Raw genomic sequence first — 6,849 nt, 5'->3', positions numbered from 1 at the left:
GCGGCCCCGGAGGCGGGGGTTGGCGCTACCCGGCGGAGCGGGCCCCGCACCCGGCTGCCCTCCGAGCCCTGCGCCCCGCACCTGCGGGCAGAGGGGCGGCTTGGGCTGGGCTTAGCTGCTCTGCAAGGCCCCCGTTCATTTCTCACCGGCAAGTGCCGAGCAGGCTGTTGCTGTAAAGTTGTAGACGCCTCTTTTAAAAATCCAGGTAAAAGGGATGCTGAAAGCAGGGTTAACAAACGCAGAGGAGCTCCAAGCCTCCTGCCAGGCAGGGACTGAAATGTGATACGCGTCTGGTAGTCCTGCAGTTCTTGCGTACATAAAAGGGAAAATTAATATGAAATATCTCTACGAGTCGCTGTCTCGATTGTGCCGGCTGATTTCTAAGGACTAAGACAAGCTCTTTTATCTCTTCGTTGCCCACATAGCTAACTCGGTAAGGAGGAAGATTTGCCAAACAGGGTATAGTTGCAACACTAAGGTCACACAGGGTGTGGTATTGGCAGACGTATCACCTCCAACCGCGGCAGGGTGACTGCTGATGCTGAGAAGTGCAAGGCAATAGTTCATCATTTCAGGCCAGGTTCAGGGTAGCTTATTGTGGTTTCAGCTAGTCATTTTCATAATTAAAATATGTATTATTTGGCAAGACTCACCATCATGTTAAACAGATTTACAAGAATGTAAATTGATATGAAAAGTCTACATTATATTACAGAACTTGATGTCTGAACCAGGAAGAGTCTTTCACAATCCCTTTTCCTATTCAAACTGCATTTACCTGATTGCCAGCTAACAAGTCTCTACATCAGACCACAACTGCTCCCAGTGAACTCAGAACATGAGAGAAGAGAAAAAGGAAGCTTCTTGTTCTCCTAAATGAATCTCTTAAGCATGACGCTGATGTGAACATTGGCAGCACAATGTTAGCAGCTACATAGACTGATACTGCTTTGACTTTTGAGACGTACAACTCTCAGTTGAGTTCAGCTGCCCTGCATCCACAAAGCTATGGTTGAGAACTGCAAGGCAAGTCCAAAGAGGAAGCAATTCCTTCTGGCTGCTTTAAAAATTCTTGACCAAGTAAAATTATTTCTTTATTCTTACATCTTCTTTAACAAGAGGGTGTGAGCACTTTTTTTTTTTTGTAATTTCCCATCAGAGGAAAATCGCTGTTAAGTTCTAGCACTCATTTTGAGCGTACAAAGAAAAAAACCTGTGGGCTCTCATTTATTTTCTGGGATGCACTCTGAACTCCTCCCATTTGAAATAAGCATAACTAACCAGTGAGAAACTGCCCCACGGGACCTTCTGATTTGTTTTGCTGTGGTTGGCTAAAGTCCTTAAAGGCTTTTCCTAGCATAGGGGAGACATGATATACTGATTCAATTTTAAAATCCTCAGATATTATCACTGCACTCCATCTTGTGGAAGAGGCAACAACACATTTTAAAATTATCTTATAGTGGGGTTTTTTGAGTAATTAAACCTAACAATGTCTGGTTCTTGATGCCAAAGCAAGGAACTACAAATAGCAGTGGATACAAGAAGTTGTTTAATTCTCAGTCTACCTAATCGTACCCAATGGATTTGTGTAAATGTCCCTTGGTTTTAGGTATAAGCTTCACATCTTCTTTGCTTTGGAAAGGAACTTTAGGAAAGCATTCGAAGAGTGTAATCTGAAAAGAGAAACTGAAGCAGAAAGGAACCTGCTTTCTAGGTGAGATTGCCAAGGAGCACCCCGGATTTGTGGGAGTCATCATAAAGCTGAAGAAGCAGTCAGATGGAGCAGGGATAGTGATCTGTGGGGATTTGTGGCTGGGGTAAAGACTCTGCTAAGCAGGATTGCTGTGTAGGAAACTGACTGGTTTGGGTGGGGGTTTTTTGTTACCTATATAACAAGTACAATAATCTAGCTGTATCTGGGACACTGCGTTGAGGATCGCTGTCTTACCAAAAAAAAACCCAAACGATGAGGTTCTCTCTGCCCTTCTGAAATTGCCTTTCGTGGCTAGTGACCTTTTTTCCCTTGATGTTCAGGGCTGCTTTGGGAAATCAGAATAGGTATTGAGGCGACAACTGTGAACCATAGCAAAGGCATATTCATACATATTTGTGTCTGGCCGGGTGCAGAGAAAATTGAGCAACTCATCTGGATTCTCAGCTATAGAAAGGTTAACCTTATAATAGTTGCCCTAGGACAAGCTTGAAGAGAAAGCTATTTAACTTTAATGAATAACTTAAAATACAAAGGGCTAGTTATTCCAGCTGTTCCTTGAAAGGAAGAAAAAAGGTTTTCTTGAGAAGAGACCACAGAAAAGCTTAGTCATTCAGACCCAAAAAAGCAGGGAAAAACAGGTCTTGCACAGGAAGAAGTTAGGAGAAAATTGTATTGTACAAACGAGGATTCTCTGAATTACCTCACCCCAGAAGCAGGTTCCACAAGGAGGCTGAATTTAATTAGCAGACGTGAACTATGCTTTATTTTTTTTCCAGAACTCTCCCCTCTCTTGCAGTAGCAGTAAAGTATGTGCCTCTCCCATGATGCGGCGTTGAATAGCAATGCTGAATGAAGCACTGGCCTTTTTTGTTTCATTTACCAGGGATGGGCTTGGACAACACAGTGGTCAACTTGCTGATTGCCAGTTCACTTTACTGCTCCAAACTGTGCTAAGCGCCTGAGGGAACTGAGGTTTACTCTGGAGAAAAGGAGGCTGAGGGGAGACCTTATTTCTCTCTACAATTATCTGAAAGGAGGTTACAGCGAGGTGGATGTCAATCTCTTCTCCCAAGTAACAAGTGATAGGACAAGAGGAGATTGCCTCAAGTTGTGCCAGGGGAGGTTTAGATTGGATATCAGGAAAAATTTCTTCACTGAAAGGGTTGTCAGGCGTTGGAACAGGCTGCCCAGGGAAGTGGTGGAGTCACCATCCCTGGAGGTATTTAAAAGACATGTAGATGTGGTGCTTAGGGACATGGTTTAGTGGTGGACTTGGCAGTGCTAGGTTAATGGTTGGACTTGATGATCTTAAAGGTCTTTTCCAACCAAAACAATTCTGTGATTCTGTAAGTCCAGTAAGGTAGAATTGATCTGTTCTAAGTAATGCCTCAGTGCAAACAGGGCCTTGAAGGTGGAGTATCTCTTTCTGTCTACTATTATAAGATTAATTCCAGAGAATCACAGAATCACAGAATGTTAGGGATTGGAAGGGACCTCGAAAGATCATCTAGTCCAGTCACCTAAATCATGTCACACAGGAACGCATCCAGGCGGGTTTTGAATGTCTCCAGAGAAGGAGACTCCACAACCTCTCTGGGCAGCCTGTTCCAGTGTTCAGTTACCCTCACTGTAAAGAAGTTTTTCCTCATATTTATGTGGAACCTCCTGTGTTCCAGCTTGCACCCATTGCCCCTTGTCCTGTCAAGGGATGTCACTGAGAAGAGCCTGGCTCCATCCTCTTGACACTTGCCCTTTCCATATTTATAAACATTAATGAGGTCACCCCTCAGTCTCCTCTTCTCCAAGCTAAAGAGACCCAGCTCCCTCAGCCTCTCCTCATAAGGGAGATGTTCCACCCCCTTAATCATCTTCGTGGCTCTGTGCTGGACTCTCTCTAGCAGTTCCCTGTGCTTCTTGAACTGAGGGGCCCAGAACTGGACACAATACTCCAGATGCGGCCTCACCAGGGCAGAGTAGAGGGGGAGGAGAACCTCTCTCGACCTGCTGACCACACCCCTTCTAATACACCCCAGGATGCCATTGGCCTTCTTGGCCACAAGGGCACATTGCTGGCTCATGGTCATCCTGCTGTCCACTAGGACCCCCAGGTCCCTTTCCCCTACTAAGGGCAGGGAATCTTTGTTGACTACAGTATTTGTTAGCCTTTTCCAGACTCCTTGGTCGTTTTCCTAGAGCAATGACTCATCACTTCATCACTGTGCTGATTACATTAAATTATTATTATTATTACAATATAAGTAACATAATGCTTATGCTAATTCACTTTGTGCTCAACTGTCAGAATTCTTGAAACAGTTGGCAATTGAAAGCATCCTACACAAGCATTTCAGCATTATTTAGACTTTTCCTGATTATTCTATTCATATTTATCATATTTAACTCATGATGATTTTCAGTATAGTATGTGAAAACTCAGAGCAAATGATGAGACCTTTTTGTGAAACCATTAGTATTGTTTGAAGGGAAATGAGGACATAACATGACTGCTCTTCAGTTTTTGCTAAGATTCAGCCCCACAGATTTTTTTTCTTACACAACAGGCCAAAGAGTCATGTTGGGGCGGGGATAGCAGGGAAGACTTCCCCAAAAGGAAAAGTCTGCTTTTTTGAAGCATTGAACATGGATGATGAAATGATGCAGTTAGATTATTTTTTTCCCTAACAGTAGCAAGAAAACATGCAGATGAACAGAACAAAAATCAGAAGTTGAGAGATTTTATGTTTGCACTTAAGCAGTTAGTTGTATACAACTCCAAAATAGTCTTGAATGTCAAGGCTGCCTCTGAGCTCCGTGCCCTGAAGAAAATGAAGACTTCAAAATGTGGTTTCTCATATTTCCAACAACAACAACAAAAAAAAACCCTTATCATCCTTTTTGCCTGCTTTTTCTTTCTAATAGAGTGAATTTGAAGATGTAAAAAACCACAGAATAATGTAACAACAAAAGGACAGTACCAAGGTCTGACCTTGGTGGGGTTATTCACGTGCTTGAAGTTACACAAGTATTTTTTGTTCTGCCCATACGTGGAATGCAAGCAAGCTCACCACAGTAACTGGAGCGAGAGAAGAAAGACTAAGTGAGTAAGGATTATAGTGAAAAAAACAGCCTGCTATTTTGAAATGGAAATTTATGACATTTATCTGAGAATTGAGGCAGAAGGCTTGTGAACTGGAGCTGAGTTTGAAATGTAGCATGAAAATGCTTTCACACCTTTCTCTAGAAAAATGAGGTCCTCTAGAGCTGCTTTTGCAGTGGAACACATATCGACTAGTCATTTTGTCACAGCTTCAGTGCTTTGTTTTCCATCCTGTTTTTATTCTGAGAGTAAGAGAGAGAAAGAGAAAGCATTTGAGCAAAATCTGTGTCCTTACCATGCAAATATAAGACCGTTTATTATGTAATTTCAGGTATCGACACATATTCAGTGTCTTGTCTTCTCTTTTGGCCATCTGACTGCTATTGAAGTCATTCCTCTTTTATTTCTCATAGCAAAAATGAAAAGATGGTCAACAAACCTCATAAATTTACCTTCCTCTCAAAGGCCTTTTGCTGCTTCTGTTGCTACTGTTTGCCTTTGAAGCAGGATAAACCAAAGCTCTGTTGCATCTGTGTGCCAGCCGCATCGTCATGAAAAAAATATTTTGGGAAAATTCAATTCAGCTTCTGATCTATAAGACCCTGAAGTGTGTGGGCTGTAACTTAAATCCTTCAGCAATTATAATCATTTCAGAAGCTTGTGGAAGTGGAGGACATGGCACGGAGTAGTCTTCAAGGTGATATTTTGCCCCTGAAACTCAACTCTGAGAACTATGCATCTTCATCCCATGTCCCAGTTTTAAGAAAGGAATGAGACTCACAACACACCTTTTCATTTAGACTCTCCCGTAAGAGAACCAACCGACCTCCCCTTGTAGTTAGTATGCTCGACACTTACAGCAAATTTTACTTTCAATAGATGCTATAAACCAAGATGGACAACATAGATACTATTCAGTTAAAAAAAATCTGATTTCTTTTTATTCAGAACCCAAGGAAGTACCCCATGAACTTAATGTTATTAAGTGACTTCTATAATAAAACAGGTTTCTGAACTGCTAACCAATGACAGATGCTTCATAGATCCTCCAATTAAATAAAAATAATGGTGAAAAACTAACTTATCATTGAAAGAGCATTAGAGTAAGTAAGGCAAAGAATTTACCACTGGAAAATACCTGTGTTGGAATCCCCTTCTCTGAATTGGTAAGTAACTTCAGCAAAGAATGAACATGAAATAGTGAGTTTAAAACAAAATTTTGTGTTCAGTGGATTTAAAAAGAATATAAAAATTTTACTGTGGCTTTGCACATAATTTTCAGTTCTCTCTTTAAAAGAAGATACTACCCTATTTTAATTACATCTGGGATTAGCTAATTTTTAAAATGCTTTTTAAGTTCCCTTTGTCCTAAATATGCCTTACCATTTTTAGAACAGAACTAGTAATTTAACAGCGACTTTCACCTGTGGAGGCTTTTACAACTCATACCCCTCAGAGAGAAAGAAGATGTCTTAAGAGCATATGTGAACACAGGAAACACCCTGCTGGGTCAGACTGGGAATCCTTTTTTTCTCTGACAATGGCAGGAGACCCTGGTGCACATGAGGTACTTTGAGGGTACATCAAATGAGGCAGGCTGCAGTCTCTCCTTCAGCTTCTCCAGAACCTCTTACTGAAGTTATAGCTGCACTTTTTTCTCTCAGCTTTTTATTTATACACTCCCCAACCAAGGCCCTTCCAAGTTGCAGGACCTCCTCATCAACCTCTTCCAGGCCCTGTCCCTGTTGGTTATTCATATCACCAGAAGAAGGAAGCTTGATGGGGGGATCCTGGTGACGATGGGGCCGGTGTCCATTCATTCCATCATCCTCCCACATCTCCAGTCAGAGCATTACTGGGCAGCATCCACCTGCTCCTCAGTTAACCTTCAAGAAGTAGCAGGTGATGTCAGGGTTTCTCTGCTTTATGCTGTCCTCCAGTTCCCTATCTCTATATTTTCAGTCCTGTAACTCTTCCCTTTCTTCCATTTGTTGTTCATTGTAGCTCATTTTTTCTCCTTGTTTGCGTTATCTTT

This window comes from Nyctibius grandis, chromosome 1 (assembly GCF_013368605.1).
Source record: "Nyctibius grandis isolate bNycGra1 chromosome 1, bNycGra1.pri, whole genome shotgun sequence".
Classification (NCBI taxonomy): domain Eukaryota; kingdom Metazoa; phylum Chordata; class Aves; order Nyctibiiformes; family Nyctibiidae; genus Nyctibius; species Nyctibius grandis.
The sequence above is the reverse complement of the archived record's forward strand: the minus strand, read 5'-3'. Positions refer to the sequence as shown.